Source organism: Salvelinus alpinus, chromosome 7 (genome assembly GCF_045679555.1).
Source record: "Salvelinus alpinus chromosome 7, SLU_Salpinus.1, whole genome shotgun sequence".
Taxonomy (NCBI): Eukaryota; Metazoa; Chordata; class Actinopteri; order Salmoniformes; family Salmonidae; genus Salvelinus; species Salvelinus alpinus.
In genome coordinates, this window is record NC_092092.1 from 42667874 (window position 1) to 42691573 (window position 23700).

The 23700-nt window shown below is 38.5% G+C and overlaps 18 non-coding genes across 18 annotated transcripts; all 18 read left to right on the plus strand.

Moving 5' to 3' along the window:
• Positions 1–10: 10 nt before the first annotated feature.
• Positions 11–82, plus strand: trnac-gca (transfer RNA cysteine (anticodon GCA)). The gene has a single exon. It is a non-coding gene; the product is annotated as a tRNA-Cys (tRNA).
• Positions 83–758: 676 nt separating this feature from the next.
• Positions 759–830, plus strand: trnac-gca (transfer RNA cysteine (anticodon GCA)). The gene has a single exon. It is a non-coding gene; the product is annotated as a tRNA-Cys (tRNA).
• Positions 831–1505: 675 nt separating this feature from the next.
• trnac-gca (transfer RNA cysteine (anticodon GCA)) lies at positions 1506–1577 on the plus strand. Its single transcript has one exon. It is a non-coding gene; the product is annotated as a tRNA-Cys (tRNA).
• An 8101-nt stretch (positions 1578–9678) lies between these two features.
• Positions 9679–9750, plus strand: trnac-gca (transfer RNA cysteine (anticodon GCA)). Its single transcript has one exon. It is a non-coding gene; the product is annotated as a tRNA-Cys (tRNA).
• A 675-nt stretch (positions 9751–10425) lies between these two features.
• On the plus strand, positions 10426–10497 carry trnac-gca (transfer RNA cysteine (anticodon GCA)). Its single transcript has one exon. It is a non-coding gene; the product is annotated as a tRNA-Cys (tRNA).
• Positions 10498–11172: 675 nt separating this feature from the next.
• Positions 11173–11244, plus strand: trnac-gca (transfer RNA cysteine (anticodon GCA)). The gene has a single exon. It is a non-coding gene; the product is annotated as a tRNA-Cys (tRNA).
• Positions 11245–12288: 1044 nt separating this feature from the next.
• trnac-gca (transfer RNA cysteine (anticodon GCA)) lies at positions 12289–12360 on the plus strand. Its single transcript has one exon. It is a non-coding gene; the product is annotated as a tRNA-Cys (tRNA).
• Positions 12361–14157: 1797 nt separating this feature from the next.
• trnac-gca (transfer RNA cysteine (anticodon GCA)) lies at positions 14158–14229 on the plus strand. The gene has a single exon. It is a non-coding gene; the product is annotated as a tRNA-Cys (tRNA).
• Positions 14230–14904: 675 nt separating this feature from the next.
• trnac-gca (transfer RNA cysteine (anticodon GCA)) lies at positions 14905–14976 on the plus strand. Its single transcript has one exon. It is a non-coding gene; the product is annotated as a tRNA-Cys (tRNA).
• Positions 14977–15649: 673 nt separating this feature from the next.
• Positions 15650–15721, plus strand: trnac-gca (transfer RNA cysteine (anticodon GCA)). The gene has a single exon. It is a non-coding gene; the product is annotated as a tRNA-Cys (tRNA).
• A 1050-nt stretch (positions 15722–16771) lies between these two features.
• trnac-gca (transfer RNA cysteine (anticodon GCA)) lies at positions 16772–16843 on the plus strand. The gene has a single exon. It is a non-coding gene; the product is annotated as a tRNA-Cys (tRNA).
• Positions 16844–17518: 675 nt separating this feature from the next.
• Positions 17519–17590, plus strand: trnac-gca (transfer RNA cysteine (anticodon GCA)). The gene has a single exon. It is a non-coding gene; the product is annotated as a tRNA-Cys (tRNA).
• A 673-nt stretch (positions 17591–18263) lies between these two features.
• trnac-gca (transfer RNA cysteine (anticodon GCA)) lies at positions 18264–18335 on the plus strand. The gene has a single exon. It is a non-coding gene; the product is annotated as a tRNA-Cys (tRNA).
• Positions 18336–19384: 1049 nt separating this feature from the next.
• trnac-gca (transfer RNA cysteine (anticodon GCA)) lies at positions 19385–19456 on the plus strand. Its single transcript has one exon. It is a non-coding gene; the product is annotated as a tRNA-Cys (tRNA).
• A 304-nt stretch (positions 19457–19760) lies between these two features.
• trnac-gca (transfer RNA cysteine (anticodon GCA)) lies at positions 19761–19832 on the plus strand. The gene has a single exon. It is a non-coding gene; the product is annotated as a tRNA-Cys (tRNA).
• Positions 19833–20883: 1051 nt separating this feature from the next.
• Positions 20884–20955, plus strand: trnac-gca (transfer RNA cysteine (anticodon GCA)). The gene has a single exon. It is a non-coding gene; the product is annotated as a tRNA-Cys (tRNA).
• Positions 20956–22004: 1049 nt separating this feature from the next.
• Positions 22005–22076, plus strand: trnac-gca (transfer RNA cysteine (anticodon GCA)). The gene has a single exon. It is a non-coding gene; the product is annotated as a tRNA-Cys (tRNA).
• Positions 22077–23507: 1431 nt separating this feature from the next.
• On the plus strand, positions 23508–23579 carry trnac-gca (transfer RNA cysteine (anticodon GCA)). Its single transcript has one exon. It is a non-coding gene; the product is annotated as a tRNA-Cys (tRNA).
• Positions 23580–23700: the final 121 nt, after the last annotated feature.

Consider the following 23700-nt stretch of genomic DNA (forward strand, 5'->3'; position numbering starts at 1 on the left):
TTCTGACAGAGGGGGTATAGCTCAGTGGTAGAGCATTTGACTGCAGATCAAGAGGTCCCAGGTTCAAATCCTGGTGCCCCCTTGATGTCAAGTACTATCTAATTGTATCTTGAGAGTCGGAGTGCTCATTTTCAGGAGTTGTTACTCAATCTAAAATGTCCCTCATTTGATGTTTTTTTCTCTCAGTCAGACAGTTCCAAACAAAGGTGGAAGTGCGATAGACTTCAGATCAAGAGGACTCAGGTTCAAATCCTTTAGTGAACTTGAAATCAAATACTTTTTTAATGTGTGCTTTCAAAGAGAGAGTGTTCTTTATTAGGTTATGTAGATCTCCATCTTAAATGTCCCTTATTAGACAATTTTTTGACATTTTTCCATTAGCGTGGGAAAAGCTCAGTGGTAGAGAATTTGACTGCAGATCAAGTGGTCCCAGTTTCAAATTCTGGTGCCCCCTTAAAATCAAGTGCTTTCTAAGTGTATCTTGACGGTTAGAGTATTCTTTTTTAGATTATGTTACTCAATCTAAAATGTCCCTCATTTGATGTTTTTTCTCTCAGTCTAACAGTACCAAACAGAGTGGGTAGTCTGCTGCTCTTGAGATCCAGAGGTGTCAGGTAATTTTTTTTTCTATCCACTTGAAATCAAATACATTACTGGTGTGTTTTCCAAGAGGGAGAGTTTTTGAAGAGGCAAAATAACTCTCCATCTAAAATGGCCCTTGTTAGACAGTTTTTCCCTCTTACACAGTTTCTGACAGCGGGGGTATAGCTCAGTGGTAGAACATTTGACTGCAGATCAAGAGGTCCCAGGTTCAAATCCTGGTGCCCCCTTGATGTCAAGTACTATCTAATTGTATCTTGAGAGTCGGAGTGCTCATTTTCAGGAGTTGTTACTCAATCTAAAATGTCCCTCATTTGATGTTTTTTCTCTCAGTCAGACAGTTCCAAACAAAGGTGGAAGTGCGATAGACTTCAGATCAAGAGGACTCAGGTTCAAATCCTTTAGTGAACTTGAAATCAAATACTTTTTTAATGTGTGCTTTCGAAGAGAGAGTGTTCTTTATTAGGTTATGTAGATCTCCATCTTAAATGTCCCTTATTAGACAATTTTTCGACATTTTTCCATTAGCGTGGGAAAAGCTCAGTGGTAGAGAATTTGACTGCAGATCAAGCGGTCCCAGTTTCAAATTCTGGTGCCCCCTTAAAATCAAGTGCTTTCTAAGTGTATCTTGACGGTAAGAGTATTCTTTTTTAGATTATGTTACTCAATCTAAAATGTCCCTCATTTGATGTTTTTTCTCTCAGTCTAACAGTACCAAACAGAGTGGGTAGTCTGCTGCTCTTGAGATCCAGAGGTGTCAGGTAATTTTTTTTTCTATCCACTTGAAATCAAATACATTACTGGTGTGTTTTCCAAGAGGGAGAGTTTTTGAAGAGGCAAAATAACTCTCCATCTAAAATGGCCCTTGTTAGACAGTTTTTCCCTCTTACACAGTTTCTGACAGAGGGGGTATAGCTCAGTGGTAGAGCATTTGACTGCAGATCAAGAGGTCCCAGGTTCAAATCCTGGTGCCCCCTTGATGTCAAGTACTATCTAATTGTATCTTGAGAGTCGGAGTGCTCATTTTCAGGAGTTGTTACTCAATCTAAAATGTCCCTCATTTGATGTTTTTTTCTCTCAGTCAGACAGTTCCAAACAAAGGTGGAAGTGCGATAGACTTCAGATCAAGAGGACTCAGGTTCAAATCCTTTAGTGAACTTGAAATCAAATACTTTTTTAATGTGTGCTTTCAAAGAGAGAGTGTTCTTTATTAGGTTATGTAGATCTCCATCTTAAATGTCCCTTATTAGACAATTTTTTGACATTTTTCCATTAGCGTGGGAAAAGCTCAGTGGTAGAGAATTTGACTGCAGATCAAGTGGTCCCAGTTTCAAATTCTGGTGCCCCCTTAAAATCAAGTGCTTTCTAAGTGTATCTTGACGGTTAGAGTATTCTTTTTTAGATTATGTTACTCAATCTAAAATGTCCCTCATTTGATGTTTTTTCTCTCAGTCTAACAGTACCAAACAGAGTGGGTAGTCTGCTGCTCTTGAGATCCAGAGGTGTCAGGTAATTTTTTTTTCTATCCACTTGAAATCAAATACATTACTGGTGTGTTTTCCAAGAGGGAGAGTTTTTGAAGAGGCAAAATAACTCTCCATCTAAAATGGCCTTTGTTAGACAGTTTTTCCCTCTTACATAGATTCTGACAGAGGGGGTACAGCTCAGTGGTAGAGCATTTGACTGCAGATCAAGAGGTCCCAGGTTCAAATCCTGGTTCCCCCTTGATGTCAAGTACTATCTAATTGTATCTTGGGAGTCGGAGTGGTCAATTTCAGGAGTTGTTACTCAATCTAAAATGTTCTTCATTTGATGTTTTTTCTCTCAGTCAGACAGTTCCAAACAAAGGTGGAAGTGCGATAGACTTCAGATCAAGAGGACTCAGGTTCAAATCCTTTAGTGAACTTGAAATCAAATACTTTTTTAATGTGTGCTTTCGAAGAGAGAGTGTTCTTTATTAGGTTATGTAGATCTCCATCTTAAATGTCCCTTATTAGACCATTTTTGGACATTTTTCCATTAGCGTGGGAAAAGCTCAGTGGTAGAGAATTTGACTGCAGATCAAGTGGTCCCAGTTTCAAATTCTGGTGCCCCCTTAAAATCAAGTGCTTTCTAAGTGTATCTTGACGGTTAGAGTATTCTTTTTTAGATTATGTTACTCAATCTAAAATGTCCCTCATTTGATGTTTTTTCTCTCAGTCTAACAGTACCAAACAGAGTGGGTAGTCTGCTGCTCTTGAGATCCAGAGGTGTCAGGTAATTTTTTTTCTATCCACTTGAAATCAAATACATTACTGGTGTGTTTTCCAAGAGGGAGAGTTTTTGAAGAGGCAAAATAACTCTCCATCTAAAATGGCCCTTATTAGACAGTTTTTCCCTCTTACACAGTTTCTGACAGAGTGGGTATAGCTCAGTGGTAGAGCATTTGAATGCAGATCAAGAGGTCCCAGGTTCAAATCCTGGTGCCCCCTTGATGTCAAGTACTATCTAATTGTATCTTGAGAGTCGGAGTGCTCATTTTCAGGAGTTGTTACTCAATCTAAAATGTCCCTCATTTGATGTTTTTTTCTCTCAGTCAGACAGTTCCAAACAAAGGTGGAAGTGCGATAGACTTCAGATCAAGAGGACTCAGGTTCAAATCCATTAGTGAACTTGAAATCAAATACTTTTTTAATGTGTGCTTTCAAAGAGAGAGTGTTCTTTATTAGGTTATGTAGATCTCCATCTTAAATGTCCCTTATTAGACAATTTTTTGACATTTTTCCATTAGCGTGGGAAAAGCTCAGTGGTAGAGAATTTGACTGCAGATCAAGTGGTCCCAGTTTCAAATTCTGGTGCCCCCTTAAAATCAAGTGCTTTCTAAGTGTATCTTGACGGTTAGAGTATTCTTTTTTAGATTATGTTACTCAATCTAAAATGTCCCTCATTTGATGTTTTTTCTCTCAGTCTAACAGTACCAAACAGAGTGGGTAGTCTGCTGCTCTTGAGATCCAGAGGTGTCAGGTAATTTTTTTTTTTATCCACTTGAAATCAAATACATTACTGGTGTGTTTTCCAAGAGGGAGAGTTTTTGAAGAGGCAAAATAACTCTCCATCTAAAATGGCCTTTGTTAGACAGTTTTTCCCTCTTACATAGATTCTGACAGAGGGGGTACAGCTCAGTGGTAGAGCATTTGACTGCAGATCAAGAGGTCCCAGGTTCAAATCCTGGTTCCCCCTTGATGTCAAGTACTATCTAATTGTATCTTGAGAGTCGGAGTGCTCATTTTCAGGAGTTGTTACTCAATCTAAAATGTCCCTCATTTGATGTTTTTTCTCTCAGTCAGACAGTTCCAAACAAAGGTGGAAGTGCGATAGACTTCAGATCAAGAGGACTCAGGTTCAAATCCTTTAGTGAACTTGAAATCAAATACTTTTTTAATGTGTGCTTTCAAAGAGAGAGTGTTCTTTATTAGGTTATGTAGATCTCCATCTTAAATGTCCCTTATTAGACATTTTTTTGACATTTTTCCATTAGCGTGGGAAAAGCTCAGTGGTAGAGAATTTGACTGCAGATCAAGTGGTCCCAGTTTCAAATTCTGGTGCCCCCTTAAAATCAAGTGCTTTCTAAGTGTATCTTGACGGTTAGAGTATTCTTTTTTAGATTATGTTACTCAATCTAAAATGTCCCTCATTTGATGTTTTTTCTCTCAGTCTAACAGTACCAAACAGAGTGGGTAGTCTGCTGCTCTTGAGATCCAGAGGTGTCAGGTAATTTTTTTTCTATCCACTTGAAATCAAATACATTACTGGTGTGTTTTCCAAGAGGGAGAGTTTTTGAAGAGGCAAAATAACTCTCCATCTAAAATGGCCTTTGTTAGACAGTTTTTCCCTCTTACATAGATTCTGACAGAGGGGGTACAGCTCAGTGGTAGAGCATTTGAGTGCAGATCAAGAGGTCCCAGGTTCAAATCCTGGTGCCCCCTTGATGTCAAGTACTATCTAATTGTATCTTGGGAGTCGGAGTGGTCATTTTCAGGAGTTGTTACTCAATCTAAAATGTCCCTCATTTGATGTTTTTTCTCTCAGTCAGACAGTTCCAAACAAAGGTGGAAGTGCGATAGACTTCAGATCAAGAGGACTCAGGTTCAAATCCTTTAGTGAACTTGAAATCAAATACTTTTTTAATGTGTGCTTTCGAAGAGAGAGTGTTCTTTATTAGGTTATGTAGATCTCCATCTTAAATGTCCCTTATTAGACCATTTTTGGACATTTTTCCATTAGCGTGGGAAAAGCTCAGTGGTAGAGAATTTGACTGCAGATCAAGTGGTCCCAGTTTCAAATTCTGGTGCCCCCTTAAAATCAAGTGCTTTCTAAGTGTATCTTGACGGTTAGAGTATTCTTTTTTAGATTATGTTACTCAATCTAAAATGTCCCTCATTTGATGTTTTTTCTCTCAGTCTAACAGTACCAAACAGAGTGGGTAGTCTGCTGCTCTTGAGATCCAGAGGTGTCAGGTAATTTTTTTTCTATCCACTTGAAATCAAATACATTACTGGTGTGTTTTCCAAGAGGGAGAGTTTTTGAAGAGGCAAAATAACTCTCCATCTAAAATGGCCCTTATTAGACAGTTTTTACCTCTTACACAGTTTCTGACAGAGTGAGTATAGCTCAGTGGTAGAGCATTTGAATGCAGATCAAGAGGTCCCAGGTTCAAATCCTGGTGCCCCCTTGATGTCAAGTACTATCTAATTGTATCTTGAGAGTCGGAGTGCTCATTTTCAGGAGTTGTTACTCAATCTAAAATGTCCCTCATTTGATGTTTTTTCTCTCAGTCAGACAGTTCCAAACAAAGGTGGAAGTGCGATAGACTTCAGATCAAGAGGACTCAGGTTCAAATCCTTTAGTGAACTTGAAATCAAATACTTTTTTAATGTGTGCTTTCAAAGAGAGCGTGTTCTTTATTAGGTTATGTAGATCTCCATCTTAAATGTCCCTTATTAGACAATTTTTGGACATTTTTCCATTAGCGTGGGAAAAGCTCAGTGGTAGAGAATTTGACAGCAGATCAAACGGTCCCAGTTTCAAATTCTGGTGCCCCCTTAAAATCAAGTGCTTTCTAAGTGTATCTTGACGGTTAGAGTATTCTTTTTTAGATTATGTTTCTCAATCTAAAATGTCCCTCATTTGATGTTTTTTCTCTCAGTCTAACAGAACCAAACAGAGTGGGTAGTCTGCTGCTCTTGAGATCCAGAGGTGTCAGGTAATTTTTTTTTCTATCCACTTGAAATCAAATACATTACTGGTGTGTTTTCCAAGAGGGAGAGTTTTTGAAGAGGCAAAATAACTCTCCATCTAAAATGGCCTTTGTTAGACAGTTTTTCCCTCTTACACAGATTCTGACAGAGGGGGTATAGCTCAGTGGTAGAGCATTTGACTGCAGATCAAGAGGTCCCAGGTTCAAATTCTGGTGCCCCCTTAAAATCAAGTGCTTTCTAAGTGTATATTGACGGTTAGAGTATTCTTTTTTAGATTATGTTACTCAATCTAAAATGTCCCTCATTTGATGTTTTTTCTCTCAGTCAGACAGTTCCAAACAAAGGTGGAAGTGCGATAGACTTCAGATCAAGAGGACTCAGGTTCAAATCCTTTAGTGAACTTGAAATCAAATACTTTTTTAACCTTTCACGAGCCTCTACCCCGGGTCCGGGATCACCCCCCACCCCCCCCACACACTGATTAGCATAGCTAGCATAGCTTCACAAGTAGATAGTAGCATCTAAATATCATTAAATCACAAGTCCAAGACACCAGATGAAAGATACAGATCTTGTGAATAAAGCCACCATTTCAGATTTTTAAAATGTTTTACAGGGAAGACACAATATGTAAATCTATTAGCTAAACACGTTAGCAAAATACACCACTTTTCTAACTCCATCAGTTTCTTACTCCTTCAGGTGCTATCACCAATTCGGCTAAACTAAGATATTGATAGCCAATAACCTATAAAAAACCTCTTCAGATGACAGTCTGATAACATATTTATGGTATAGGATAGGTGTTGTTAGAAAAAAGTGCATATTTCAGGTAGAAATCACAGTTTACAATTGCACCGACCATCACAAATCGACTAGAATTACTAGATAGAGCAACGTGTATGACCAATTTACTCATCATAAAACATTTCATAAAAATAGACAAAGCATAGCAATGGAAAGACCCAGTTCTTGTGATTTCAGACCATATTTCAGATTTTCTAAGCGTTTTTCAGCGAAAACACAATAAATCGATAAGTTAGCATACCACATGTGCAAACGTTACCAGAGCATCGATTCCAGCCAAAGAGCGCTATAACGTAATCACCGCCAAAATATATTAATTTTTTCACTAACCTTCTCAGAATTCTTCAGATGACACTCCTGTAACATCATTTTACAACATACATATACAGTTTGTTCGAAAAGGTGCATATTTAGCCATACAAAACCGTGGTTACACAATAAAAATACTAGGAAATCAAGCCTCAATATGTCTGACGTCATCTATCAGAGTGATCTAGTTTAATTGAAAGCTAATCATATACTTGACTAAAAAATACAGGGTTGACAGGAATCGAAAGACAAATTAGTTCTTAATGCAACCGCTGACTTACATTTTTAAAATTATCCTTACTTTTCAATACAGGGTTCGCCAAGTGACGCGATAACAAACAAAATGGCGAAATATGCGTTTAAAATATTTCGACAGAACAACGATTTATCATATTAAATATTGGTTACTTTGAGCTGTTCTTCCATCAGATTCTTGGGCAATGTATCCTTTCTATGTTATAAACGTCTTTTGGTCGATAGATGTCCTCTGTCCTTCGAAATGTCCACCACCAACGACCGACACCCCGAAACGTTTCCAAAGCTAAAAAGGGCACGACAAAGAAATTCCTCAAAATCGCACTAAACGGATATAAATTGCTATAAAACGGTTCAAATTAACTACATTATGATGTTTTTAACAACTATAACGACTGAAAACATGACCGGAGAAATCTAACTAGTTAAACAACGATTTGGAATGAGGCAGGTCCGATGCCCATCTTGCTTGTGGCGCGCGGAGAGAGAGAAAGGTAGTCCCACGTTTTGTGGTTTTATATGGGCTGGGATTGTGCAATAGACTCCATTCAAAACGTGATGACGTACAGACACCCAGAGGAAGACGTAGGCAGTGTCGGTTTCTTCATAGCATTCACTGTCGCCTTAAAAACAGACTCCAGATCAGGGGTAAAAAATTCTGAAATCTGACCCCTGTCATGAAAAGTGCTGTAGATATTGTTCTGTACCACTCAGAGACAAAATTCCAACTTCTATAGAAACTAGAAGGTGTTTTCTATCCAATAATAACAATAATATGCATATTGTACGATCAAGAATTTAGCACGAGGCAGTTTAATTTGGAGACCCAAATATGCTAATGCGGAACAGCACCCCCTATAGTTGCAAGAAGTTAATGTGTGCTTTCGAAGAGAGAGTGTTCTTTATTAGGTTATGTAGATCTCCATCTTAAATGTCCCTTATTAGACCATTTTTGGACATTTTTCCATTAGCGTGGGAAAAGCTCAGTGGTAGAGAATTTGACTGCAGATCAAACGGTCCCAGTTTCAAATTCTGGTGCCCCCTTAAAATCAAGTGCTTTCTAAGTGTATCTTGACGGTTAGAGTATTCTTTTTTAGATTATGTTTCTCAATCTAAAATGTCCCTCATTTGATGTTTTTTCTCTCAGTCTAACAGAACCAAACAGAGTGGGTAGTCTGCTGCTCTTGAGATCCAGAGGTGTCAGGTAATTTTTTTTTCTATCCACTTGAAATCAAATACATTACTGGTGTGTTTTCCAAGAGGGAGAGTTTTTGAAGAGGCAAAATAACTCTCCATCTAAAATGGCCTTTGTTAGACAGTTTTTCCCTCTTACACAGATTCTGACAGAGGGGGTATAGCTCAGTGTTAGAGCATTTGACTGCAGATCAAGAGGTCCCAGGTTCAATTTCTGGTGCCCCCTTAAAATCAAGTGCTTTCGAAGTGTATCTTGACGGTTAGAGTATTCTTTTTTAGATTATGTTACTCAATCTAAAATGTCCCTCATTTGATGTTTTTTCTCTCAGTCTAACAGTACCAAACAGAGTGGGTAGTCTGCTGCTCTTGAGATCCAGAGGTGTCAGGTAATTTTTTTTCTATCCACTTGAAATCAAATACATTACTGGTGTGTTTTCCAAGAGGGAGAGTTTTTGAAGAGGCAAAATAACTCTCCATCTAAAATGGCCCTTGTTAGACAGTTTTTCCCTCTTACACAATTTCTGACAGAGTGGGTATAGCTCAGTGGTAGAGCAGTTGACTGCAGATCAAGAGGTCCCAGGTTCAAATCCTGGTGCCCCCTTGATGTCAAGTACTATCTAATTGTATCTTGAGAGTCGGAGTGCTCATTTTCAGGAGTTGTTACTCAATCTAAAATGTCCCTCATTTGATGTTTTTTCTCTCAGTCAGACAGTTCCAAACAAAGGTGGAAGTGCGATAGACTTCAGATCAAGAGGACTCAGGTTCAAATCCTTTAGTGAACTTGAAATCAAATACTTTTTTAATGTGTGCTTTCGAAGAGAGAGTGTTCTTTATTAGGTTATGTAGATCTCCATCTTAAATGTCCCTTATTAGACAATTTTTGGACATTTTTCCATTAGCGTGGGAAAAGCTCAGTGGTAGAGAATTTGACTGCAGATCAAGCGGTCCCAGTTTCAAATTCTGGTGCCCCCTTAAAATCAAGTGCTTTCTAAGTGTATCTTGACGGTTAGAGTATTCTTTTTTAGATTATGTTACTCAATCTAAAATGTCCCTCATTTGATGTTTTTTCTCTCAGTCTAACAGTACCAAACAGAGTGGGTAGTCTGCTGCTCTTGAGATCCAGAGGTGTCAGGTAATTTTTTTTTCTATCCACTTGAAATCAAATACATTACTGGTGTGTTTTCCAAGAAGGAGAGATTTTGAAGAGGCAAAATAACTCTCCATCTAAAATGGCCCTTGTTAGACAGTTTTTCCCTCTTATACAGTTTCTGACAGAGGGGGTATAGCTCAGTGGTAGAGCTTTTGGCTGCAGATCAAGAGGTCCCAGGTTCAAATCCTGGTGCCCCCTTGATGTCAAGTACTATCTAATTGTATCTTGAGAGTCGGAGTGCTCATTTTCAGGAGTTGTTACTCAATCTAAAATGTCCCTCATTTGATGTTTTTTCTCTCAGTCAGACAGTTCCAAACAAAGGTGGAAGTGCGATAGACTTCAGATCAAGAGGACTCAGGTTCAAATCCTTTAGTGAACTTGAAATCAAATACTTTTTAATTGTGTGCTTTCAAAGAGAGAGTGTTCTTTATTAGGTTATGTAGATCTCCATCTTAAATGTCCCTTATTAGACAATTTTTGGACATTTTTCCATTAGCGTGGGAAAAGCTCAGTGGTAGAGAATTTGACTGCAGATCAAGCGGTCCCAGTTTCAAATTCTGGTGCCCCCTTAAAATCAAGTGCTTTCTAAGTGTATCTTGACGGTTAGAGTATTCTTTTTTAGATTATGTTACTCAATCTAAAATGTCCCTCATTTGATGTTTTTTCTCTCAGTCTAACAGTACCAAACAGAGTGGGTAGTCTGCTGCTCTTGAGATCCAGAGGTGTCAGGTAATTTTTTTTTCTATCCACTTGAAATCAAATACATTACTGGTGTGTTTTCCAAGAAGGAGAGATTTTGAAGAGGCAAAATAACTCTCCATCTAAAATGGCCCTTGTTAGACAGTTTTTCCCTCTTATACAGTTTCTGACAGAGGGGGTATAGCTCAGTGGTAGAGCTTTTGACTGCAGATCAAGAGGTCCCAGGTTCAAATCCTGGTGCCCCCTTGATGTCAAGTACTATCTAATTGTATCTTGAGAGTCGGAGTGCTCATTTTCAGGAGTTGTTACTCAATCTAAAATGTCCCTCATTTGATGTTTTTTCTCTCAGTCAGACAGTTCCAAACAAAGGTGGAAGTGCGATAGACTTCAGATCAAGAGGACTCAGGTTCAAATCCTTTAGTGAACTTGAAATCAAATACTTTTTAATTGTGTGCTTTCAAAGAGAGAGTGTTCTTTATTAGGTTATGTAGATCTCCATCTTAAATGTCCCTTATTAGACAATTTTTGGACATTTTTCCATTAGCGTGGGAAAAGCTCAGTGGTAGAGAATTTGACTGCAGATCAAGCGGTCCCAGTTTCAAATTCTGGTGCCCCCTTAAAATCAAGTGCTTTCTAAGTGTATCTTGACGGTTAGAGTATTATTTTTTAGATTATGTTTCTCAATCTAAAATGTCCCTCATTTGATGTTTTTTCTCTCAGTCTAACAGTACCAAACAGAGTGGGTAGTCTGCTGCTCTTGAGATCCAGAGGTGTCAGGTAATTTTTTTTTCTATCCACTTGAAATCAAATACATTACTGGTGTGTTTTCCAAGAGGGAGAGTTTTTGAAGAGGCAAAATAACTCTCCATCTAAAATGGCCTTTGTTAGACAGTTTTACCCTCTTACACAGATTCTGACAGAGGGGGTATAGCTCAGTGGTAGAGCATTTGACTGCAGATCAAGAGGTCCCAGGTTCAAATCCTGGTGCCCCCTTGATGTCAAGTACTATCTAATTGTATCTTGAGAGTCGGAGTGCTCATTTTCAGGAGTTGTTACTCAATCTAAAATGTCCCTCATTTGATGTTTTTTCTCTCAGTCAGACAGTTCCAAACAAAGGTGGAAGTGCGATAGACTTCAGATCAAGAGGACTCAGGTTCAAATCCTTTAGTGAACTTGAAATCAAATACTTTTTTAATGTGTGCTTTCGAAGAGAGAGTGTTCTTTATTAGGTTATGTAGATCTCCATCTTAAATGTCCCTTATTAGACAATTTTTGGACATTTTTCCATTAGCGTGGGAAAAGCTCAGTGGTAGAGAATTTGACTGCAGATCAAGCGGTCCCAGTTTCAAATTCTGGTGCCCCCTTAAAATCAAGTGCTTTCTAAGTGTATCTTGACGGTTAGAGTATTATTTTTTAGATTATGTTACTCAATCTAAAATGTCCCTCATTTGATGTTTTTTCTCTCAGTCAGACAGTTCCAAACAAAGGTGGAAGTGCGATAGACTTCAGATCAAGAGGACTCAGGTTCAAATCCTTTAGTGAACTTGAAATCAAATACTTTTTTAATGTGTGCTTTCGAAGAGAGAGTGTTCTTTATTAGGTTATGTAGATCTCCATCTTAAATGTCCCTTATTAGACAATTTTTGGACATTTTTCCATTAGCGTGGGAAAAGCTCAGTGGTAGAGAATTTGACTGCAGATCAAGCGGTCCCAGTTTCAAATTCTGGTGCCCCCTTAAAATCAAGTGCTTTCTAAGTGTATCTTGACGGTTAGAGTATTCTTTTTTAGATTATGTTACTCAATCTAAAATGTCCCTCATTTGATGTTTTTTCTCTCAGTCTAACAGTACCAAACAGAGTGGGTAGTCTGCTGCTCTTGAGATCCAGAGGTGTCAGGTAATTTTTTTTTCTATCCACTTGAAATCAAATACATTACTGGTGTTTTCCAAGAGGGAGAGTTTTTGAAGAGGCAAAATAACTCTCCATCTAAAATGGCCTTTGTTAGACAGTTTTTCCCTCTTACACAGATTCTGACAGAGGGGGTATAGCTCAGTGGTAGAGCATTTGACTGCAGATCAAGAGGTCCCAGGTTCAAATTCTGGTGCCCCCTTAAAATCAAGTGCTTTCTAAGTGTATCTTGACGGTTAGAGTATTCTTTTTTAGATTATGTTACTCAATCTAAAATGTCCCTCATTTGATGTTTTTTCTCTCAGTCAGACAGTTCCAAACAAAGGTGGAAGTGCGATAGACTTCAGATCAAGAGGACTCAGGTTCAAATCCTTTAGTGAACTTGAAATCAAATACTTTTTTAATGTGTGCTTTCGAAGAGAGAGTGTTCTTTATTAGGTTATGTAGATCTCCATCTTAAATGTCCCTTATTAGACCATTTTTGGACATTTTTCCATTAGCGTGGGAAAAGCTCAGTGGTAGAGAATTTGACTGCAGATCAAACGGTCCCAGTTTCAAATTCTGGTGCCCCCTTAAAATCAAGTGCTTTCTAAGTGTATCTTGACGGTTAGAGTATTCTTTTTTAGATTATGTTTCTCAATCTAAAATGTCCCTCATTTGATGTTTTTTCTCTCAGTCTAACAGAACCAAACAGAGTGGGTAGTCTGCTGCTCTTGAGATCCAGAGGTGTCAGGTAATTTTTTTTTCTATCCACTTGAAATCAAATACATTACTGGTGTGTTTTCCAAGAGGGAGAGTTTTTGAAGAGGCAAAATAACTCTCCATCTAAAATGGCCTTTGTTAGACAGTTTTTCCCTCTTACACAGATTCTGACAGAGGGGGTATAGCTCAGTGTTAGAGCATTTGACTGCAGATCAAGAGGTCCCAGGTTCAATTTCTGGTGCCCCCTTAAAATCAAGTGCTTTCGAAGTGTATCTTGACGGTTAGAGTATTCTTTTTTAGATTATGTTACTCAATCTAAAATGTCCCTCATTTGATGTTTTTTCTCTCAGTCTAACAGTACCAAACAGAGTGGGTAGTCTGCTGCTCTTGAGATCCAGAGGTGTCAGGTAATTTTTTTTCTATCCACTTGAAATCAAATACATTACTGGTGTGTTTTCCAAGAGGGAGAGTTTTTGAAGAGGCAAAATAACTCTCCATCTAAAATGGCCCTTGTTAGACAGTTTTTCCCTCTTACACAATTTCTGACAGAGTGGGTATAGCTCAGTGGTAGAGCAGTTGACTGCAGATCAAGAGGTCCCAGGTTCAAATCCTGGTGCCCCCTTGATGTCAAGTACTATCTAATTGTATCTTGAGAGTCGGAGTGCTCATTTTCAGGAGTTGTTACTCAATCTAAAATGTCCCTCATTTGATGTTTTTTCTCTCAGTCAGACAGTTTCAAACAAAGGTGGAAGTGCGATAGACTTCAGATCAAGAGGACTCAGGTTCAAATCCTTTAGTGAACTTGAAATCAAATACTTTTTTAATGTGTGCTTTCGAAGAGAGAGTGTTCTTTATTAGGTTATGTAGATCTCCATCTTAAATGTCCCTTATTAGACAATTTTTGGACATTTTTCCATTAGCGTGGGAAAAGCTCAGTGGTAGAGAATTTGACTGCAGATCAAGCGGTCCCAGTTTCAAATTCTGGTGCCCCCTTAAAATCAAGTGCTTTCTAAGTGTATCTTGACGGTTAGAGTATTCTTTTTTAGATTATGTTACTCAATCTAAAATGTCCCTCATTTGATGTTTTTTCTCTCAGTCTAACAGTACCAAACAGAGTGGGTAGTCTGCTGCTCTTGAGATCCAGAGGTGTCAGGTAATTTTTTTTTCTATCCACTTGAAATCAAATACATTACTGGTGTGTTTTCCAAGAAGGAGAGATTTTGAAGAGGCAAAATAACTCTCCATCTAAAATGGCCCTTGTTAGACAGTTTTTCCCTCTTACACAGTTTCTGACAGAGGGGGTATAGCTCAGTGGTAGAGCTTTTGACTGCAGATCAAGAGGTCCCAGGTTCAAATCCTGGTGCCCCCTTGATGTCAAGTACTATCTAATTGTATCTTGAGAGTCGGAGTGCTCATTTTCAGGAGTTGTTACTCAATCTAAAATGTCCCTCATTTGATGTTTTTTCTCTCAGTCAGACAGTTCCAAACAAAGGTGGAAGTGCGATAGACTTCAGATCAAGAGGACTCAGGTTCAAATCCTTTAGTGAACTTGAAATCAAATACTTTTTTATTGTGTGCTTTCAAAGAGAGAGTGTTCTTTATTAGGTTATGTAGATCTCCATCTTAAATGTCCCTTATTAGACAATTTTTGGACATTTTTCCATTAGCGTGGGAAAAGCTCAGTGGTAGAGAATTTGACTGCAGATCAAGCGGTCCCAGTTTCAAATTCTGGTGCCCCCTTAAAATCAAGTGCTTTCTAAGTGTATCTTGACGGTTAGAGTATTCTTTTTTAGATTATGTTTCTCAATCTAAAATGTCCCTCATTTGATGTTTTTTCTCTCAGTCTAACAGTACCAAACAGAGTGGGTAGTCTGCTGCTCTTGAGATCCAGAGGTGTCAGGTAATTTTTTTTTCTATCCACTTGAAATCAAATACATTACTGGTGTGTTTTCCAAGAGGGAGAGTTTTTGAAGAGGCAAAATAACTCTCCATCTAAAATGGCCTTTGTTAGACAGTTTTACCCTCTTACACAGATTCTGACAGAGGGGGTATAGCTCAGTGGTAGAGCATTTGACTGCAGATCAAGAGGTCCCAGGTTCAAATCCTGGTGCCCCCTTGATGTCAAGTACTATCTAATTGTATCTTGAGAGTCGGAGTACTCATTTTCAGGAGTTGTTACTCAATCTAAAATGTCCCTCATTTGATGTTTTTTCTCTCAGTCAGACAGTTCCAAACAAAGGTGGAAGTGCGATAGACTTCAGATCAAGAGGACTCAGGTTCAAATCCTTTAGTGAACTTGAAATCAAATACTTTTTTAATGTGTGCTTTCGAAGAGAGAGTGTTCTTTATTAGGTTATGTAGATCTCCATCTTAAATGTCCCTTATTAGACAATTTTTGGACATTTTTCCATTAGTGTGGGAAAAGCTCAGTGGTAGAGAATTTGACTGCAGATCAAGCGGTCCCAGTTTCAAATTCTGGTGCCCCCTTAAAATCAAGTGCTTTCTAAGTGTATCTTGACGGTTAGAGTATTCTTTTTTAGATTATGTTACTCAATCTAAAATGTCCCTCATTTGATGTTTTTTCTCTCAGTCTAACAGTACCAAACAGAGTGGGTAGTCTGCTGCTCTTGAGATCCAGAGGTGTCAGGTAATTTTTTTTTCTATCCACTTGAAATCAAATACATTACTGGTGTTTTCCAAGAGGGAGAGTTTTTGAAGAGGCAAAATAACTCTCCATCTAAAATGGCCTTTGTTAGACAGTTTTTCCCTCTTACACAGATTCTGACAGAGGGGGTATAGCTCAGTGGTAGAGCATTTGACTGCAGATCAAGAGGTCCCAGGTTCAAATTCTGGTGCCCCCTTAAAATCAAGTGCTTTCGAAGTGTATCTTGACGGTTAGAGTATTCTTTTTTAGATTATGTTACTCAATCTAAAATGTCCCTCATTTGATGTTTTTTCTCTCAGTCTAACAGTACCAAACAGAGTGGGTAGTCTGCTGCTCTTGAGATCCAGAGGTGTCAGGTAATTTTTTTTCTATCCACTTGAAATCAAATACATTACTGGTGTGTTTTCCAAGAGGGAGAGTTTTTGAAGAGGCAAAATAACTCTCCATCTAAAATGGCCCTTGTTAGACAGTTTTTCCCTCTTACACAATTTCTGACAGAGTGGGTATAGCTCAGTGGTAGAGCAGTTGACTGCAGATCAAGAGGTCCCAGGTTCAAATCCTGGTGCCCCCTTGATGTCAAGTACTATCTAATTGTATCTTGAGAGTCGGAGTGCTCATTTTCAGGAGTTGTTACTCAATCTAAAATGTCCCTCATTTGATGTTTTTTCTCTCAGTCAGACAGTTTCAAACAAAGGTGGAAGTGCGATAGACTTCAGATCAAGAGGACTCAGGTTCAAATCCTTTAGTGAACTTGAAATCAAATACTTTTTTAATGTGTGCTTTCGAAGAGAGAGTGTTCTTTATTAGGTTATGTAGATCTCCATCTTAAATGTCCCTTATTAGACAATTTTTGGACATTTTTCCATTAGCGTGGGAAAAGCTCAGTGGTAGAGAATTTGACTGCAGATCAAGCGGTCCCAGTTTCAAATTCTGGTGCCCCCTTAAAATCAAGTGCTTTCTAAGTGTATCTTGACGGTTAGAGTATTCTTTTTTAGATTATGTTACTCAATCTAAAATGTCCCTCATTTGATGTTTTTTCTCTCAGTCTAACAGTACCAAACAGAGTGGGTAGTCTGCTGCTCTTGAGATCCAGAGGTGTCAGGTAATTTTTTTTTCTATCCACTTGAAATCAAATACATTACTGGTGTGTTTTCCAAGAAGGAGAGATTTTGAAGAGGCAAAATAACTCTCCATCTAAAATGGCCCTTGTTAGACAGTTTTTCCCTCTTACACAGTTTCTGACAGAGGGGGTATAGCTCAGTGGTAGAGCTTTTGACTGCAGATCAAGAGGTCCCAGGTTCAAATCCTGGTGCCCCCTTGATGTCAAGTACTATCTAATTGTATCTTGAGAGTCGGAGTGCTCATTTTCAGGAGTTGTTACTCAATCTAAAATGTCCCTCATTTGATGTTTTTTCTCTCAGTCAGACAGTTCCAAACAAAGGTGGAAGTGCGATAGACTTCAGATCAAGAGGACTCAGGTTCAAATCCTTTAGTGAACTTGAAATCAAATACTTTTTTATTGTGTGCTTTCAAAGAGAGAGTGTTCTTTATTAGGTTATGTAGATCTCCATCTTAAATGTCCCTTATTAGACAATTTTTTGACATTTTTCCATTAGCGTGGGAAAAGCTCAGTGGTAGAGAATTTGACTGCAGATCAAGCGGTCCCAGTTTCAAATTCTGGTGCCCCCTTAAAATCAAGTGCTTTCTAAGTATATCTTGACGGTTAGAGTATTCTTTTTTAGATTATGTTTCTCAATCTAAAATGTCCCTCATTTGATGTTTTTTCTCTCAGTCTAACAGTACCAAACAGAGTGGGTAGTCTGCTGCTCTTGAGATCCAGAGGTGTCAGGTAATTTTTTTTTCTATCCACTTGAAATCAAATACATTACTGGTGTGTTTTCCAAGAGGGAGAGTTTTTGAAGAGGCAAAATAACTCTCCATCTAAAATGGCCTTTGTTAGACAGTTTTACCCTCTTACACAGATTCTGACAGAGGGGGTATAGCTCAGTGGTAGAGCATTTGACTGCAGATCAAGAGGTCCCAGGTTCAAATCCTGGTGCCCCCTTGATGTCAAGTACTATCTAATTGTATCTTGAGAGTCGGAGTACTCATTTTCAGGAGTTGTTACTCAATCTAAAATGTCCCTCATTTGATGTTTTTTCTCTCAGTCAGACAGTTCCAAACAAAGGTGGAAGTGCGATAGACTTCAGATCAAGAGGACTCAGGTTCAAATCCTTTAGTGAACTTGAAATCAAATACTTTTTTAATGTGTGCTTTCGAAGAGAGAGTGTTCTTTATTAGGTTATGTAGATCTCCATCTTAAATGTCCCTTATTAGACAATTTTTGGACATTTTTCCATTAGTGTGGGAAAAGCTCAGTGGTAGAGAATTTGACTGCAGATCAAGCGGTCCCAGTTTCAAATTCTGGTGCCCCCTTAAAATCAAGTGCTTTCTAAGTGTATCTTGACGGTTAGAGTATTCTTTTTTAGATTATGTTACTCAATCTAAAATGTCCCTCATTTGATGTTTTTTCTCTCAGTCTAACAGTACCAAACAGAGTGGGTAGTCTGCTGCTCTTGAGATCCAGAGGTGTCAGGTAATTTTTTTTTCTATCCACTTGAAATCAAATACATTACTGGTGTTTTCCAAGAGGGAGAGTTTTTGAAGAGGCAAAATAACTCTCCATCTAAAATGGCCCTTGTTAGACAGTTTTTCCCTCTTACACAGTTTCTGACAGAGGGGGTATAGCTCAGTGGTAGAGCATTTGACTGCAGATCAAGAGGTCCCAGGTTCAAATCCTGGTGCCCCCTTGATGTCAAGTACTATCTAATTGTATCTTGAGAGTCGGAGTACTCATTTTCAGGAGTTGTTACTCAATCTAAAATGTCCCTCATTTGATGTTTTTTCTCTCAGTCAGACAGTTCCAAACAAAGGTGGAAGTGCGATAGACTTCAGATCAAGAGGACTCAGGTTCAAATCCTTTAGTGAACTTGAAATCAAATACTTTTTTAATGTGTGCTTTCGAAGAGAGAGTGTTCTTTATTAGGTTATGTAGATCTCCATCTTAAATGTCCCTTATTAGACAATTTTTGGACATTTTTCCATTAGTGTGGGAAAAGCTCAGTGGTAGAGAATTTGACTGCAGATCAAGCGGTCCCAGTTTCAAATTCTGGTGCCCCCTTAAAATCAAGTGCTTTCTAAGTGTATCTTGACGGTTAGAGTATTCTTTTTTAGATTATGTTACTCAATCTAAAATGTCCCTCATTTGATGTTTTTTCTCTCAGTCTAACAGTACCAAACAGAGTGGGTAGTCTGCTGCTCTTGAGATCCAGAGGTGTGAGGTAATTTTTTTTTCTATCCACTTGAAATCAAATACATTACTGGTGTTTTCCAAGAGGGAGAGTTTTTGAAGAGGCAAAATAACTCTCCATCTAAAATGGCCCTTGTTAGACAGTTTTTCCCTCTTACACAGTTTCTGACAGAGGGGGTATAGCTCAGTGGTAGAGAATTTGACTGCAGATCAAGAGGTCCCAGGTTCAAATTCTGGTGCCCCCTTAAAATCAAGTGCTTTCTAAGTGTATCTTGACGGTTAGAGTATTCTTTTTTAGATTATGTTACTCAATCTAAAATGTCCCTCATTTGATGTTTTTTCTCTCAGTCTAACAGAACCAAACAGAGTGGGTAGTCTGCTGCTCTTGAGATCCAGAGGTGTCAGGTAATTTTTTTTTCTATCCACTTGAAATCAAATACATTACTGGTGTGTTTTCCAAGAGGGAGAGTTTTTGAAGAGGCAAAATAACTCTCCATCTAAAATGGCCCTTGTTAGACAGTTTTTCCATCTTACACAGTTTCTGACAGAGGGGGTATAGCTCAGTGGTAGAGCATTTGACTGCAGATCAAGAGGTCCCAGGTTCAAATTCTGGTGCCCCCTTAAAATCAAGTGCTTTCTAAGTGTATCTTGACGGTTAGAGTATTCTTTTTTAGATTATGTTACTCAATCTAAAATGTCCCTCATTTGATGTTTTTTCTCTCAGTCTAACAGTACCAAACAGAGTGGGTAGTCTGCTGCTCTTGAGATCCAGAGGTGTCAGGTAATTTTTTTTTCTATCCACTTGAAATCAAATACATTACTGGTGTGTTTTCCAAGAGGGAGAGTTTTTGAAGAGGCAAAATAACTCTCCATCTAAAATGGCCTTTGTTAGACAGTTTTTCCCTCTTACACAGATTCTGACAGAGGGGGTATAGCTCAGTGGTAGAGCATTTGACTGCAGTTCAAGAGGTCCCAGGTTCAAATCCTGGTGCCCCCTTGATGTCAAGTACTATCTAATTGTATCTTGAGAGTCGGAGTGCTCATTTTCAGGAGTTGTTACTCAATCTAAAATGTCCCTCATTTGATGTTTTTTCTCTCAGTCAGACAGTTCCAAACAAAGGTGGAAGTGCGATAGACTTCAGATCAAGAGGACTCAGGTTCAAATCCTTTAGTGAACTTGAAATCAAATACTTTTTTAATGTGTGCTTTCGAAGAGAGAGTGTTCTTTATTAGGTTATGTAGATCTCCATCTTAAATGTCCCTTATTAGACAATTTTTGGACATTTTTCCATTAGTGTGGGAAAAGCTCAGTGGTAGAGAATTTGACTGCAGATCAAGCGGTCCCAGTTTCAAATTCTGGTGCCCCCTTAAAATCAAGTGCTTTCTAAGTGTATCTTGACGGTTAGAGTATTCTTTTTTAGATTATGTTACTCAATCTAAAATGTCCCTCATTTGATGTTTTTTCTCTCAGTCTAACAGTACCAAACAGAGTGGGTAGTCTGCTGCTCTTGAGATCCAGAGGTGTCAGGTAATTTTTTTTTCTATCCACTTGAAATCAAATACATTACTGGTGTGTTTTCCAAGAGGGAGAGTTTTTGAAGAGGCAAAATAACTCTCCATCTAAAATGGCCCTTGTTAGACAGTTTTTCCATCTTACACAGTTTCTGACAGAGGGGGTATAGCTCAGTGGTAGAGCATTTGACTGCAGATCAAGAGGTCCCAGGTTCACATTCTGGTGCCCCCTTAAAATCAAGTGCTTTCTAAGTGTATCTTGACGGTTAGAGTATTCTTTTTTAGATTATGTTACTCAATCTAAAATGTCCCTCATTTGATGTTTTTTCTCTCAGTCTAACAGTACCAAACAGAGTGGGTAGTCTGCTGCTCTTGAGATCCAGAGGTGTCAGGTAATTTTTTTTTCTATCCACTTGAAATCAAATACATTACTGGTGTGTTTTCCAAGAGGGAGAGTTTTTGAAGAGGCAAAATAACTCTCCATCTAAAATGGCCTTTGTTAGACAGTTTTTCCCTCTTACACAGATTCTGACAGAGGGGGTATAGCTCAGTGGTTGAGCATTTGACTGCAGTTCAAGAGGTCCCAGGTTCAAATCCTGGTGCCCCCTTGATGTCAAGTACTATCTAATTGTATCTTGAGAGTCAGAGTGCTCATTTTCAGGAGTTGTTACTCAATCTAAAATGTCCCTCATTTGATGTTTTTTCTCTCAGTCAGACAGTTCCAAACAAAGGTGGAAGTGCGATAGACTTCAGATCAAGAGGACTCAGGTTCAAATCCTTTAGTGAACTTGAAATCAAATACTTTTTTAATGTGTGCTTTCGAAGAGAGAGTGTTCTTTATTAGGTTATGTAGATCTCCATCTTAAATGTCCCTTATTAGACAATTTTTGGACATTTTTCCATTAGTGTGGGAAAAGCTCAGTGGTAGAGAATTTGACTGCAGATCAAGCGGTCCCAGTTTCAAATTCTGGTGCCCCCTTAAAATCAAGTGCTTTCTAAGTGTATCTTGACGGTTAGAGTATTATTTTTTAGATTATGTTACTCAATCTAAAATGTCCCTCATTTGATGTTTTTTCTCTCAGTCTAACAGTACCAAACAGAGTGGGTAGTCTGCTGCTCTTGAGATCCAGAGGTGTCAGGTAATTTTTTTTTCTATCCACTTGAAATCAAATACATTACTGGTGTTTTCCAAGAGGGAGAGTTTTTGAAGAGGCAAAATAACTCTCCATCTAAAATGGCCCTTGTTAGACAGTTTTTCGCTCTTACACAGTTTCTGACAGAGGGGGTATAGCTCAGTGGTAGAGAATTTGACTGCAGATCAAGAGGTCCCAGGTTCAAATTCTGGTGCCCCCTTAAAATCAAGTGCTTTCTAAGTGTATCTTGACGTTTAGAGTATTCTTTTTTAGATTATGTTACTCAATCTAAAATGTCCCTCATTTGATGTTTTTTCTCTCAGTCTAACAGAACCAAACAGAGTGGGTAGTCTGCTGCTCTTGAGATCCAGAGGTGTCAGGTAATTTTTTTTTCTATCCACTTGAAATCAAATACATTACTGGTGTGTTTTCCAAGAGGGAGAGTTTTTGAAGAGGCAAAATAACTCTCCATCTAAAATGGCCCTTGTTAGACAGTTTTTCCATCTTACACAGTTTCTGACAGAGGGGGTATAGCTCAGTGGTAGAGCATTTGACTGCAGATCAAGAGGTCCCAGGTTCAAATTCTGGTGCCCCCTTAAAATCAAGTGCCTTTTAAGTGTATCTTGACGGTTAGAGTATTCTTTTTTAGATTATGTTACTCAATCTAAAATGTCCCTCATTTGATGTTTTTTCTCTCAGTCTAACAGAACCAAACAGAGTTGGTAGTCTGCTGCTCTTGAGATCCAGAGGTGTCAGGTAATTTTTTTTTCTATCCACTTGAAATCAAATACATTACTGGTGTGTTTTCCAAGAGGGAGAGTTTTTGAAGAGGCAAAATAACTCTCCATCTAAAATGGCCCTTGTTAGACAGTTTTTCCCTCTTACACAGTTTCTGAAAGAGGGGGTATATCTCAGTGGTAGAGCATTTGACTGCAGATCAAGAGGTCCCAGGTTCAAATCCTGGTGCCCCCTTGATGTCAAGTACTATCTAATTGTATCTTGAGAGTCGGAGTGCTCATTTTCAGGAGTTGTTACTCAATCTAAAATGTCCCTCATTTGATGTTTTTTCTCTCAGTCAGACAGTTCCAAACAAAGGTGGAAGTGCGATAGACTTCAGATCAAGAGGACTCAGGTTCAAATCCTTTAGTGAACTTGAAATCAAATACTTTTTTAATGTGTACTTTCAAAGAGAGAGTGTTCTTTATTAGGTTATGTAGATCTCCATCTTAAATGTCCCTTATGAGACCATTTTTGGACATTTTTCCATTAGCGTGGGAAAAGCTCAGTGGTAGAGAATTTGACTGCAGATCAAGCGGTCCCAGTTTCAAATTCTGGTGCCCCCTTAAAATCAAGTGCTTTCTAATTGTATCTTGACGGTTAGAGTATTATTTTTTAGATTATGTTACTCAATCTAAAATGTCCCTCATTTGATGTTTTTTCTCTCAGTCTAACAGAACCAAACAGAGTGGGTAGTCTGCTGCTCTTGAGATCCAGAGGTGTCAGGTAATTGTTTTTTCTATCCACTTGAAATCAAATACATTACTGGTGTGTTTTCCAAGAGGGAGAGATTTTGAAGAGGCAAAATAACTCTCCATCTAAAATGGCCCTTGTTAGACAGTTTTTCCCTCTTACACAGTTTCTGACAGAGTGGGTATAGCTCAGTGGTAGAGCATTTGACTGCAGATCAAGAGGTCCCAGGTTCAAATCTTGGTGCCCCCTTGATGTCAAGTACTATCTAATTGTATCTTGAGAGTGAGAGTGCTCATTTTCAGGAGTTGTTACTCAATCTAAAATGTCCCTCATTTGATGTTTTTTCTCTCAGTCTAACAGTACCAAACAGAGTGGGTAGTCTGCTGCTCTTGAGATCCAGAGGTGTCAGGTAATTTTTTTCTTCTTCTATCCACTTGAAATCAAATACATTACTGGTGTGTTTTCCAAGAGGGAGAGTTTTTGAAAAGGCAAAATAACTTTCCATCTAAAATGGCCCTTGTTAGACAGTTTTTCCCTCTTACACAGTTTCTGACAGAGGGGGTATAGCTCAGTGGTAGAGCATTTGACTGCAGATCAAGAGGTCCCAGGTCCAAATCCTGGTGCCCCCTTGATGTCAAGTACTATCTAATTGTATCTTGAGAGTTGGAGGGCTCATTTTCAGGAGTTGTTACTCAATCTAAAATGTCCCTCATTTGATGTTTTTTTCTCTCAGTCAGACAGTTCCAAACA